Source organism: Amblyomma maculatum, chromosome 5 (genome assembly GCF_055883805.1).
Source record: "Amblyomma maculatum isolate TAMU_Amacu chromosome 5, ASM5588380v1, whole genome shotgun sequence".
Lineage (NCBI taxonomy): Eukaryota > Metazoa > Arthropoda > Arachnida > Ixodida > Ixodidae > Amblyomma > Amblyomma maculatum.
In genome coordinates, this window is record NC_139348.1 from 122,313,387 (window position 1) to 122,328,612 (window position 15,226).

Below are 15,226 nucleotides of genomic sequence, written 5' to 3' on the forward strand. Positions count from 1 at the left end.
CTGGGACAAAAGCCATTTGCCAGCACTGGTCGATTAGCTTCGAGTTCCCGGACCAATCAAGGTCTCTTGAGGCTCACATGCAAGGAAGCCGTTTGATCGCTTCGATGCAATGTAATCGCAGCCATCCCAATCACTGGATCGGAGAGAGAACTGTGGGAAGTAATAACAGCGCATGTGTTGCTGTTTTTCGAGAGCCATTGTGTTGGTCGCTTTTATATTGTGCACCAATACCTTGAAAATATCGCAATTATATGATGACAAAGAAGGCTCAGTTACAAACGTGTAACCTTGTTTAGTTAATGCTGCAGCAAGTTGGAGAAAAAAGAAGGTACATCTCTAAAGTGTGCATTCGCTGCGCAGAAGTCGGCACAGCATGCGCGTTTAAAATATCAGATGTGGTGCACAGATGCCTCTCCATTTTTTTTTATTTTTTACATATCAGCAGCGCAGAACCAAAGCGCATTGCTGCAGTTAAGAATATAGCAATGTTTGCATAAGAGCTGTATTGATGAGGTGGATGCGTTGTCACGTGCAACAGCAGTCACAGACACATGGGTAATTTCTGAACGTCGCCACTAGAGCTAACTAGATATCATTAACTTCGAGTGAAAGTTGTAGTGTCGGAGTTAATTTTCGTTGGGTCTCTTTCCTCTTTGTTGCCCTTTGCAACGTCAGGTCCTCGGGGTGGAGGAGGGGTTCGTTTGGCGTGCGACACGTTGCAGAGGAGATGAGACAGATGGGGAGACTTCTTGGCACGAATGAGTACTGAAGAATTTATTTACACTATATACATTATTTACACTACGACCGGTGTGGTCGCTACCATGAGAGGCAAACTAGAACGCCAGGCCACGGTGCGCCCGCAACAACACCCTGTCCTGCCTAACCGACGACTTAACTTGCGTCGCGCTACAAGTAGCGGTTCCTCGGAGCACGGTCAGCGCATGGCATAACCCGGTCCGCACCTCTCGTTCCTGCTCTCCACCGAGAGCCTCAGATCAACCTCTCCTCTAAGTCTGAGTTCCAAGTCCCAACTTGCCCTTTGGCGCCAAAACACAGCCTTAACTCAACTCGCACAGCAGTTCTGTGCCCAATAGGGAATGCGTTCTACATGGACCAATCAATGAATTATTTCCAGTTCAAAATGGCCAATGGCATGCTGCTACACCGCTCACGAGCACAGCATGCATTTCTCTCTCCCAACAGCAAAAAGAAAATAAACAAACAAACACGCTAAAACGCAGCGGCCACCAACGGTGCTCACTAAAGCTGCGAGAGCCGTCGGCGGAAGGCGACTGAAGAAAAAAAAAAGGGAAGGAGCAATTAAGCGTCCCCTTTGGCGCGCCGACACCTACGCCTTTAGGCCCGTAGCATTCCCCATGCTACACCCTCCGACCGTCCCAGGCGGCTTCTCCAGAAGGACGAAAACCGGACAATGCACGGGGAGCGCGACACGCAGATCGCGTCGCCGAGCGCGCGCCTCCTTCCAAGGCCTTTCCTGCCGGCTGGGTTTCACTTCCGTTCCCGGCGGCCCTCTGCAAGCAGCATTTGCTCCAACGTTTCGCGACGGCGAACAATTGAGGTGGGGGCGACTCGAGGAGCCATTAAAAAAAAATCGAGATCTAAAGACGCCGACCAAATACCCTTTTGGTGTGCAGATGTACCTGGCCCACCCGGCCCGACGGTCTGCAAACGTTTAGAGAGAGAAAAAAAAATCTAGAGGCCGACCTAAACACTTTCGGATGTGCAGGTGTACATGGCCCACCCAGCCCAACGGCCTGTAAACCTGACTGTCGGCATTTCAGGGGGACTCAAGAAACAACTTTGAGCCCTTCAAAAATTGTCAAGCTAAACATTGATATTTCTTTCTATAGTAGCGCTGAATTCCTATGTGGAGAGTTTCATTTTATGTATGAGGCTGTTGATGCGATTTATGGAGACGACGGGAAGCGATATATATGTGCATCTCAGTCGTCGTTAAGGTTCTTTTGAAACCTTTGCGACATTATTTTAATAAGCACACTACCTAAAATTTAGTTAACCTGTAACGTATATCATTATTTAACCCTGAAAATTGTGCGTAAAAGGTTCTCTTTATCAGTCATTGAAGGTAGAGGGAGGGTGTTGGAAAAGAACTTTTACACAAAAAAGAGAGCACATACTCTGAAAAAATATTAATCTGCATCCAGGGGATAACGATAATGCAGACGGTAGTAAAATACCATAATGTCGTTCTCATGAATCAAGAAAACCTCCGAAGCTAACATGGCGCCCTCGCCTCGAGCGCTCTCCATGCTCTACTGACCCAATGCCGGCATTGATATTGTTGTAGCCATGACTAACATTTTAGACAGCGGAGCCTCTCTGGCGGCTCAGGCGTTTCTTTTCTCGGTGGTGCTTATAAGCGTGGAGCCAAAAAAAAAAAAATATTCTAAATATTACGCGGAGCTCTTGAAGAGCCTGTATCGTGGCCAATATCTTAAATCTGGGATGTCCCTTTATGTAGATCCGCCATGTCGCAAAAATATTTCCTGCTAAAGAAAATATCTGAAGTTGCTCTCATTACGTAGGAGCCAACTCAGTGACAAATAGTAGTTTATTGCCTGCAAGGCTTAAAAATGCGTAATTTATACTTACTTGCAATAGTCACAATGCCTTGTTTTCTATTATCAGCAAGCATTTATCTATTTTTCTAAATTGCCTTTGAGTTGGTGAATTACATTCTTCATGAATTGTTATAGTATTTGATTAGCCATATGTTCCTCTTTTACGATAAACACTGAGTGTGAACACTAAGACATTATATAGCTAGCGAAATAAGTGCTCCCTGCCATGGTTGTCAGGCACTACTTACAATATAATAATTAAGCTCAACTTATTTAAGTTGAATTTATTTTTCGGATTTTTTGCGTCAACATAGACGATAGGTTGCCATTTGAGTTGCGACGACAAACATGCGACAAAATAAAGTTACAGGCATGTTTCTTTGCTTAGCACAAGACACGAAGGGAAGAGTGATTGGGAGGCTCTGACAAAGCAAATATATCCGCAACTGGAAAACGTCGGTCATGTGGAGAACCCAGAGACTGGCAGCAAGAAAGGCATTTGTTTTGACGAGGGCGAATGAATTCGCAAACTGAGGCTGGTTCCATGGAACAGTGCAGGTTTTTATGTGTTCTCTACAGCTATAACAGCTTTCATTATATACGAGCTTCGGCGATGAACATTGCGTGTTCTCAACAGAGTGCCCCTGGCGCCAGATGCCAGCCATGTGAGGGAGGCGACTTCCGTACTAGTCGAGAATATGGGGGCGTTATAGATATCACTTGAGCACACCGGAAAATCTCAAAGCATAGCCCGGAGAAGCCAACTTGAAAACGACCCCTTGCTTCCTTCCTCACAAAATATCTTGGAAAAGATTGTGCGCATGACTTTCGTAATAGCAACTGAAAGGAAAAACTCCGAAAACATTATGGGGCCTTATATTAATCTACCCAATTTCAGAGTTCATATATAAGTATCCGTTAACCAGACAATTACTAGAAGAGAACACATCAACCAAAGCGTTTTAAACCTTTTTGATTATTTGCTGTCGATGAAAATGTAGATTGCTGTAGTTTTATACGTAACAATGATTTCAGTTGTTTCGTGCATGTTTTTAACTTACTGAATGTACTATGTTGACATTGTGTTTACACTTTGCTCTTTTTTTTAGGCAATGTGCTGAAATACTTGATGAACAGGATTTTGAGTACCATTTTCGGCGCGGCGACGACTTGCACAACACGGCAACACAGCTGGGACTCGCCGCCCTCAACACTGGCCAGCCCACCTTCCGACGACGCGGTTCGCCCGGCTCCTGCATCGACATAGCGTTCGCGTCCAGCGGCATCGAGGCGACCTGGCATCGTGCACCATCTCTCTGGGGCTCGGACCACTTCTCCATCACAATAGAGCCCACTGCTAAAGAAGCGCGCCCCATGCATACCTACGCAATAGTAGATTGGGGCCACTTTCGCCGCGAGGTAGACGCCGCCGCTGCATCCGGTGCCGATTTCTTCACCAGTCTCGTCCGGAGCGCTCTCGCAGCCACGCGTCACGCAGAAGTGCGAGCTGGTCAGCCAACACCCGACAAGAAGCTGCTCGATCTGCGTGACAAGAAAGACATCGCAGAACGCAGGGCGCTACGGACGGACAGACCGGAAGACTGGACGGTTTACAATCGGCTGGACGCGGCAGCAAGGCGGCACGCTAACAAGCTCTACCGCCGGCAGTGGGCTTCTCTGTGCAATACGATGGAGAAGGATCGCAGCTCCCGGCGGCTCTTCACCACCCTGCGGCGCATCACTACACCTCAGGCGAACCCTCAGCCCCTCGCCGCTCTCGCCATCTCAAGCGGCCAAACAACCCAACAACTAGCTGAGCAGTTCGCTGACCGGTTTGCGCCGCAATGCCCCGCGAGCACCGCTGCCATCGCAGCGACTACACCGAGCCCGAGCCCCGATGCCAATGTCGTTTCCTCCGCCCCGGACGACGGCCCGTGCAACGCGCTCTTCACAGCGGTGGAACTGAATAACGCCCTGCGCCGCTGCACCCGCCGCTCAGCGCCCGGGCCCGACGGGGTGACCTACCAGATGCTACGCAACCTGGACGCGGAGCAACGTCAAGTCCTTCTGCGGCAACTGAACCTGGTGTGGGAACGCGGGGAGCTACCGGAGGAGTGGCGCACAGCGGTCGTCTGCCCGCTACCGAAGCCAGGACGCTCACCCACGGAGCTCAGCGGATATCGCCCTGTGGCGCTGACGTCGGCGGCCTGTAAGGTGATGGAGCATATGGCGCTCCAGCGGTTACACACGCGGGCCGCGGAGGCGGACTTGTTCGATGAGTGTCAGACAAGCTTTCGAGGGATGCGCTGCACGGCGGACTCAATCGCAGACGTGGTTTCTGCGCTCGAGCACGCCGTAGCGGCGCGGCAGGTCGCACTGCTGTTGCTGCTCGACGTGTCGAGTGCGTTTGACAACGTCCGCCATGCGGTGATCCTCGCGAGGCTGGAAGAGGCAGGCGTGAACGGGCGCTTGTTGCGCTATGTGCAGGGCTTCCTCAACGCGCGCACTATTCGCGTGCGTGTAGGAGGGGCTCTCTCGCGACCCCGTCCGGTGGATCTAGGCGTTCCGCAAGGATCGGTGTTGTCGCCGTTTCTATTCAATGTGGCGATGTCGGCGGTGCCGGGCTGTCTGCCCGCAGTCAACCGGCACCGTGTGTACATCTCCATGTACGCGGACGACATCGCACTGTGGTGCCTGGGGCCGCCGGGCGAGGCTCCCCGCGTCAGAGAGTGCCTTCAGTGGGCCCTTTGCGCGATAGACGCCCGGTTGCGTGATCTCGGTCTGGCGCTCTGCCCGGGCAAGTCCGCGGCCATGGCCTGCGGCGCTCGCAGGGGCTCCCGCCTTTCACCGCTAACGTTGGCTGGGATGCCGCTGCCGTGGAAAAGCTCCGTGCGTTACCTGGGCCTAGATATCGAGCAGCGCCTTTCCTTCCGCCCCGCGGCGACCAGGGCATGCCAGCAGATGAAGAGGACCACCGCCGCCGTGCACAAGCTCACCGCCCGGGGCCAGGGGATTTCCCAGAAGGCTGCGCTGCGCCTCTACAACGCAGCAGCCGTGGGGGCGATTCTCTACGCACTGCCACTCGTGACGGTGCGCAAACCATCGTGGAGAGCACTGGAGGTGCAGCATCGCAAAGCGCTGCGAACCTGCCTTGGCCTGCCGAGTAACTCTCAATGCGAAGCGACACTCGCCGAGGCAGGCGCGTGGCCACTGCAGCTACAGGCCACACAGCGAGCGCTGCACCACATCGACCGCCTTCACCGCGCACCAGACGGCGGCGAACTCCTGCAGCGCCTTCGGAATTTCCCACGCTCTAGAATGGGTGCGGCGCTGCAGGAGTATGACCAGCTGACGCGTGCCACGCCCCCCTACGGCCTCTGCTCCCCCTGGCCCCTCACGACGGAGGTACAGCGCGAGATCATCGGCATCGCGGGAAAACGCAGCACACCACTCTGTGCGGTGCAGCAGCTAGCCAGAGCCGTCATACACGAGCAACTAAGCGACCACCTGCTTGTTTTCACTGACGGCTCCGTGGCGAGAGAAAGCTGCTCGCTCGCCGCAGCGGCCACCATTCCTGCCCTGCAGTTGCACCGCCAGCAAACACTGACACACCTGGGCTCTTCGACCACGGCGGAACTACTGGGCCTTCGCCTGGGCCTTGACCTATTGCTCACCATGGCTCTGCCACCTCCCAGGTGTGCACTGCTGTGTGACTCCCGCGCCGCCCTCAGCCGCCTGCAGACTCCCGGCCGTGGCACACCGCTGCTGTGCGCGATACGCGAGCGCCTCGAGCACCTCGCAGAACGAAAGTGCAGCATTCGCGCGCAGTGGGTGCCCGGCCATTGCGGCATACACGGCAATGAGCAAGCCGATGAACTCGCCACCGCCGCACATCAACTCCCTCCCAGCGACGAACTTCTCGCTCTGGAGGACGTGCGCGCGGTAATCTATGACCACCTCCGTCAGCAACACCCAGACCCACGCATCGCGCGAGGAGAGCGCATCCCTGCTGTCGGCGCGCGCTCATTGTCGCGCCTACAGCGTGCAATGCTCATCCGAGTGCGCGTCGGCTGCGTGTGGCCCGGGGTAAGACGGGTGCGCCACGGACTATCGTCGAGCGACGTGTGTGGTGATTGCGGTGCAGTGGAGACATTGGAGCACATGCTGCTTCGCTGTACCGCATCCGCAGAGCCACGTCGCGAGTTGCTCGCGGCTTATAGGGCGCTCGGAATCATCCCGGACAGCATCGAGACGCTCCTGTGGCCGCGAGGCAGTGCGCGCACCCGTGACAGGGCAATGGTGAGCCTCTATGCGTTCATCGAGCGGGCGGGCTTGAAGCCTCGCTTGCTCTTCGCCAGGTAGTGCGTGCGTGACCTGCACGCTCCGTGTGTGCTACCTTGGACGTATGCTGCCGGGCGCCCCACCCCGGCAGCTGGTGCATTGCGTCGCGCGCGCGATCTGTCTGCGACAGGACGCTATGTGCGCGCGACTATGTGTATATATTTTCTAAACAATTGCAGGGGCCGCTCGCGCGCTGGCATTCGTGGACAGAGCTCGGACACTTGCACGCGAGCGATGCGAACTCGTTGACTGTCTTTACTTTGTAAATAATGTACAAAACTCCCCTGTCCTTTCTTCCTATCGCTCCCCTCTCTACTTCCCCTTGCTATCCTCTCCCTATCCCCTTTTCCTTCCCGCCGGCCGCAGCTCAAGTGCTTCAGTTTTTTAGATAGCAGTTGCCGCGGCCGGCAACACTCTTTTTCTTCTTTTTGATTATTTAAAAATAATAAATCAACCACTACCACCACCACCACCTCTATAACGAAACAGCAGCTTCTGGGCTAAACCACGCTGGCGCAGCGGCGTCCACAGCAACACTAAATCACCGGGCACATAAGAGATATGTGGGCGTCGTTTGTCATAACACTCCTTCGAACGTTCCTGTGAGTCTAGGATGCGGAGGCGGGCATCGCGGCGAGTTTCTTCGGCTCGGCATAAAGTAGTGGCGATAGAAGGCTCGTTGTGGAGGGAGAAAGGAAGGATGGTATCAAGACAACTGCGGTGAACTCGAGCATACAGGAGGTAAAACGGACTGTAGCCAGTCGTCTCATGCTGTGCATTGTTATACGTGTATGTAATGAAAGGGAGGATTTCATCCCAGTTCTTGTGATCAGAGTCCACGTACATCGCCAACATAGTGGTCAGAGTGCGGTTGGTCCGTTCAACAAGTCCATTCGATCGCGGGTGATACGGCGTCGTATGACGGTAATCGCAGGTGCATATACGAAGGAGTTCTTCGATAACTTCAGCAGTAAATTGGCGCCCACGGTCACTGATCAGAACTCGAGGAGGGCCATGGCGCAGGACGAGAAATTGCAGAAGAGATAGGGATACTTCGTAAGCAGTGGTTCAGGGTATTGCGGCTGTTTCTGAATATCGAGTGAGATGGTCAACACATACCAATATCCACCGGTTACCGTTAGAAGATCGCGGAAAAGGACCCAATAGGTCGATGCCCACCTGCTCAAAGGGTGTGGTCGGAGGCGCAATAGGGTGCAGCGGTCCAGGTGGACGGGAAGTAGGGAGCTTGTACTGCTGGCACTTGACGCAACCGGCTACATAGCGTTGAAGGACTTGACACATTTTCGGCCAGTAAAAGCGTTCCTGTGTGCGATGAAGGGTCCGGGCGACACCCAAGTGGCCCGACGTGGTATCGTCGTGCATCAATTCAAGAACGGGAATGCGGAGGTTTTCAGGCACGACGAGGAGAAAGCGTGCACCTCCGAGGTTGAAATTCTTCTTGTAAAGTAGGCTGGCACGAACGCAGAAACGCGCATCTCTTGAATCATGAGCGGCAGAGAAGAGCGGTGCCAAAGTCTGATCGCTGCGTTGTTCTGTCTGGAACAGTTGAGGGTCAGGAAACGTTGCCGAGATAGGCGCCAGGTAGTCATCAAAGTTGTCATCATCACTACCAGTTGATGAAAGCGGCAAGTGGGACAGACAGTCAGCGTCAGCATGTTGGCGGCCGCTTTTGTATGCCACAGTGAAGTTAAACTCTTGCAACCGCAATGCCCATCGAGCGAGCCGGCCGCAAGGGTCATGAACATTTACGAGCCAACAGAGCGAATGGTGGTCAGTGACGATGGTAAAAACATTGCCATATAGGTAGGAACGGAATCGTTGCACCGCAAAAACCACTGCGAGGCACTCTTGTTCAGTAACGGTGTAGTTGCGCTCCGCCTTGCTCAACGAACGACTAGCATAGGCTGTCACGTGCTGATCGGTGCCATGACGCTGGATGAGCGCAGCACCAACGCCCACGCCACTAGCATCGGTGTGAACTTGATGGGGGCAGAAGGACAGAAGTGACGTAGGATAGGTCCTGATGTCAGAAGGAATTTGAGGTGGCGGAAGGCAGAGTCGCAGTCAGTAGTCCAATTGAACGGTGCATCTTTGTGCAAAAGGCACGTGAGCGGGTATGCGATGTCAGCGAATCTGGGCACAAAACGAGGAAAATAGGAGCACAGTCTTAATTTCGGTGCTGTAAAGCTGGTGACAGCCGCAATCTTCTGAGGATCCGGCCGAACACCATCCTTCTCGACAAAGTAACCAAGAACAATTGTTTGGCGTTCGCCAAAGTGGCACTTCTTAGAGTTGAGGGCGAGGCCTGCTCTCTCTATGCAATCAAGAACGATGGCGAGGCGGCTATTGTGTTCCTGAAAGGTCTTGCCGAAGATCACAACGTCGTCCAAATAGCACAAACAAATTTTCCACTTGAGTCCGCGCAGAATGGTGTCCATGAATCGTTCGAACGTGGCAGGCGCATTGCACAATCCAAAGGGCATTACGTTGAACTCATAGAGACTATCGGGGGTCACAAATGCCGTCTTTTCTTTGTCGCTTTGGTTCATCGGTATCTGCCAGTACCCCGATCTCAAGTCTACCGAGGAGAAGTATGACGCCGAATGAAGACTGTCGATTGCATCGTCAATACGTGGAAGTGGATATACATCTTTTTTGGTGACGGCGTTAAGGCGACAATAGTCCACACAAAAACGCCATGTGTTGTCTTTCTTTTTAACGAGAATAACTGGAGCCGCCCCAGGACTTGAAGATTCCTGGATAACGGCACGTTGGAGCATGTCATGAACTTGTTCGTCAATAAGCTGATGTTCGTTCGGAGACACACCATATAGCTTCTGTCTGATCGGGCGAGAAATTCCAGTATCAATCGAATGATGGATACGAGAATTTAGAATCGGTGGCTGATGATCTCTGGCGAAGTCAAAAACCGAAACATGCTTGGAGAGCAGGTCTGTCAAAATTCGGCGCTCCTGTGCTCCCAACGCTGTGTTTATCATTGCCTGGATTCGAGACTCTGCAAAATGAGATGTTTTCTCTTCAGGAGCATGGTTACCTAGTGCCGCCACGTAATTCGACACACCTTCCTCGTAATGAGCGAGCCTCATGCCATGAGGCAACACGGCTGGCTCGTCTGAATAGTTTACAGTCCACAGCAAGGTGTGGTCTCTGGTGACTGAAACTATGCAACGAGGCACCAAGACACTTTTCTTTGCACAGGCCAGCGTTGTAGGTTCCACTAAGGCGTCGAATGTCTCGCACAAATTCGTAGATGAAATAACTTGAATGAATTCTCCGGACATCGCAGGTACAACTGTATCTTCAAACACAGAAAACGTTCCTAAATCGAGCGACGAGGTTTCTACAAGGGCCGACATCAACGCAGCATTAAGCGAGATCTGTCCACTACGGCAGTCTAACGTTGCACCACACTTGCAAAAAGTCTATACCTAGAATTACTTCATGCGTGGAACGAGGCAACACTGTGAATTCGGTTCGAAACGCTTGGCCAACAATCACAACTTTCGCATAGCACACACCCAAAGGCACCAATGATTCACCGCCAACACCACGAAATACCACAGCTTGATTCACGCTAAACATCACTTTATGTCCTAATAGATTCTTGAATGCTAAACTTATAACAGAGACTGTTGCGCCAGTGTCAGTTAGTGCCATGGTGGGGATGCCGTCAATGGATACTTCGAGTTTGTTCTTTAACATAAACACAGGCAGAGGTATTGGGAACGTTGCTTTTCCGGCGACCTCACCCCCATCGGCCGCGTCTTCTAGTTTCCCGAAGGGGAAGGACGGCGCCGAGGAGACGGGGATTGTTGCTGTCTTTGGGTTGGCGGCGTCAAACTGCGGTTCGAAGCAGGCATCCGTTTCGCATCTGTGCCGGGCGGTATGTATCCAGAGTCGGTGTCGGATAAAATGCAGTGTCTGAATGATTAGAAACGTTGGGCAGCGGTCGATAATCTTGTGGTAGTAGGCCCCGCCGACGGCAATACTGGGAGATGTGTCCGGTCATGCCACAGCTATAACACACGGGTTGCTGGCGCCACCGGTCCGAGTAAATGCGGGCGGAAACTGGTTCTGGTTGGCGGTAGTAATCGGGACGGCGTTGCTGACGAACCACCTGGAGTGTGTAGGTGGTTCTTCAGCCCATCCGTGGCTGAGAAGTGCTTAAATCGTTCTGCTGTCTGCCCTCACCAAAGCGTGATGCCTTTAACGCCGGAGTCCAGGAAGCTGATGGGGTCGCGGGTTCTGTTTGCAGCGCGCAACCGTCATACTGGTGTTCGTCCCGGCACGCAGAGTCTTTGTCACGCAACAATTCTTCCCGCACAATCCGGCGTATCAGATCAGCCATGGACTCCGGAGCACTGACATCAACGCTCGCAACAGATGTGACGTTGGCCAGTCGCCCAAATTTAGGAGTGATACGGCGCAACTTCAAGGTTTCGAAAGTGCGGCAGTGCCTGATGAAGTCAGCTGTAGAGTTCAAATTGTATTTGCTGATAAGAAAATTATAGACATCTACAGCGATACCTTTAAGCAAGTGCCCCACTTTATCTTCCTCGGACATCCGAGGGTTTACCACCTTGCACAATTTCACAATATCCTCGATATATGCGGTGCATGTCTCGCCAGGTACCTGGACCCGCTGCATCAACGTTTGTTCTGCGCGTTTCTTCTTCGCGGATCCGTCGCCAAAGCAGTCCTTTATCTCTTCTGTGAAACAATCCCAGCTGGTAAGCGAGTCTTCATGATTATCAAACCAAACTTGGGCAGTGCCTTCCAAGAAGAACACTATGTTCGCTAGTTTCACGGTCACGTCCCAACGATTGTACCGGCTCACCCGCTCGTAGTTGGTTAGCCACTCGTCGACGTCCTCGTCAGGTTTTCCACGAAATGTGCGCGGCTCGCGGTAGTGCTGCCAGTTGGTCACCGCAGGTGTTGTTCAGTCAGCGTCGCCGTCTTGAGCCATGCTAGATGGTAGGGGCTGCAAACCAGCGGGCCGGCGGCTTCGTCGAAGACAACGGGGATCCGTGTTGATCGACCCCGCCCCTCCACCACAACTGTTACGTACTCAGTACGTAACGGGGGTGTTGATTGGTATTCTAAAGTGCTGCGAGTCACGCAAGGAACACCAGTACACACCACTATGTCTTCCGTTTCTTCTTCTCTCTAGCCTCTTCTTCCTTTCCTGACGCCTCGAAGCACGTGACAATATTATACAATTATTCAAGGCAGTGTTTACCCGAAAACAATCTCGATAAGCAAAGAAGTTACAATGCTAGTTTTAAATGTGAGCGCAGGACTTAGTGGGCAGCTAAAGAAAGCAACGGCTTAGATGACTTAGAAAGATTGCTTCGCGGTCTGCTATTTGGGACATGACTTTGAATGCTAAAAATGGGTTCACGTCGCCTTTTTGAGGAAGCGCATCTACCCGTCTTATGTATACACTATCGACCATTCAGCCTTGAACAAACAGCAGAATGATAAATACCTTCGCGCTTACCTTACTGCTGCTCTGAGGTGGTCAAAGGATATTAACTGCATTGTGAACAAATCAGCTGATAAATTAGGTCTGTTAGGACGAAATTTCAACCATATCCCTAAGGCATCTATAAGAGAAATAGTATTTTACTACAGTCCGAATGGTACTGGAATATGCGTTATTGTGCTTGTCCCATATACTAAAGAATGCAATGATAAAGTTGAAAAAATTCAGAATAGAGCAGTCTAAATTTTATAAAAAAGTTTTGGTAGAACACTTAGTATGCTATAAAGCAAAAGCAATCTTCAGTGGCCAGACCTCAAAACTCGAAGAAGTAGACTGAGTTTAAAACATTATTTAATATTCCAACACCAGTATTGACGGAACCAAAGATCTGAAGCCGCCATTTTATGTTTCAAAGCGTAGGGACACATTTTATATCTTTTTGATTTTCTTTTTACATGTGACGTACTCAGCTATTAGTTTCTTCTCAGAATAATACATCAATGGAATTTTTTTGTCGCCACATGTTGTTATTATTACATCAAATGAAGAGTGTTATCACGCTTAAAGAGCACGAATTCTTGTTCTATGAATATCAAAGTGTCCCCACTGCTGTAATCCCTACCGGCGATGCAGGTGTCAAATAAATGTATTATAAATACACCCTTTAAAGCACTGAGCTCCCATCCGTGGTATATGTTCAAACCCCATATTTTTAATTTTAACCTTAAACATCTTCGTATGACAGCCATTTCGACAGTAGTGCATATTTTTGCGTTCCTTCATACACTTGGTACAACATTTGCATCTTTGTTTTGCCTAAATTAATTATAGAAATCTGCGCGTTTAAAATGTATAAAAGGTCATTTATTACTATGTTACTATTCTTTCTTCGGTACTGCCAAACGCATGGGAACCGTTAGGAGTGTACATGTGAAGGAAAGACTTAAAACATTGATCTTCAATAAGCCTCAATATTCATTATATGTATTACATATTCCAATATTTTTATTTCTTTAAAAACCGGAAGTACTGCAAAATACGATGAATAATGGCGGTAACAGATATAAGCTGTTCTGTTTTAACACAGCACCTCCACATGGCACTACAAAGCGAATGCAGTCCTATTGGGGTAAAGCTTATACACCCTCAAAAAAGAGATGTAGGATGGAAAAACGAAATAACAAATCGAAAAGAAAAGTGACAAAATAAAAATAAAATTGAATAGCAAAACCTATTGCGCAAAATCATCGAATCTAAAATTTAGCACAAAGGCAACGCAAGCAGGCAACGCCCGAATCCAGGTGGAGAGACTAGATTTTGATGCTTCGAGGGGAGGTTGAGCAGCGTATAAATAAATTAACACTATAAAGCCAAACAGTCAAGGCAACACCAAAAGTCTGGTAGAAAGGCTAGAGTTTGGTGCTTCGAGGGTTGGTAATTAGCCTTGAAAAAAATGCGCACTATAAAGCCAAACACAGAAGGCAACACCAAAAGTCAGGTGGAGAGACTAGATTTTGATGTTTCGAGGAAGGGTTGAATATCGTTTGAATAAATTTAAACTCTGAAGCCAAACAGAGCAGGCAATGCCCAAAGTCCAGTGGAGAGAGTACATTCTGATTCTTTAAAGGAGGAATAATTGGACTTTAATTATATTTATACTATAAAGCCAAACACAGCATGCATTGCCCGAAGTCAGGTGGAGAGACTAGAATTTGATGCTTCGAGAGAAGGTTGAGTAGCGTTTAAATAAATTTACGCTAAAAAGCTAAACAGAGCAAGTAATGCCCATAGTCCAGTGGAGAGAGAACACTCTGATTATTCAAGGGAGGATTACTTGGCCTTTAAATATATATATATATATATATATATATATATATATATATATATATATATATATATATATATATATATATATATATACAGATCACTTAAGGGGAAATGAGGGTGCTCGTTATAATACATGAAGGAAAGAAGCCAACAGTCGGTGAGGCCAAGGAAAGCGTTGGGGATGTTACTTTATGTCCTTTTTTTTTTTTTTTAAGTTTACTTGGATAATCACAGAAATTAATAATGTAATCTTGTTTAGTGGAAAGATAATTAAACACAAAGTAGCAGAAAAAACAACGTGCCGATGGTGGGATCCGAACCCACGACCTCCGAATATCGTGTCCGGTGCTCTTCCAACTGAGCTACATCGGCCGCTGTCCGCCCTGCTACTTGCTTGGGTATTTATGTTGTCTATATACGAACCTTGAGAGTGTTCACCAGCGCCACCCTCAACCATAGCGGCGGACGTAGGACGTCCTTTGTTACCGCCAGCGTCACGTTCTACGTGACGCTGGCGGTAACACGGTAACACGGCGGTAACACGTCACGTAGAACGTGACGCTGGCGGTAACAAAGGACGTCCTACGTCCGCCGCTATGGTTGAGGGTGGCGCTGGTGAACACTCTCAAGGTTCGTATATAGACAACATAAATACCCAAGCAAGTAGCAGGGGGGACAGCGGCCGATGTAGCTCAGTTGGAAGAGCACCGGACGCGATATTCGGAGGTCGTGGGTTCGGATCCCACCATCGGCACGTTGTTTTTTCTGCTACTTTGTGTTTAATTATCTTTCCACTAAACAAGATTACATTATTAATTTCTGTGATTATCCAAGTAAACTTAAAAAAAAAAAAAAAGGACATAAAGTAACATCCCCAACGCTTTCCTTGGCCTCACCGACTGTTGGCTTCTTTCCTTCATGTATT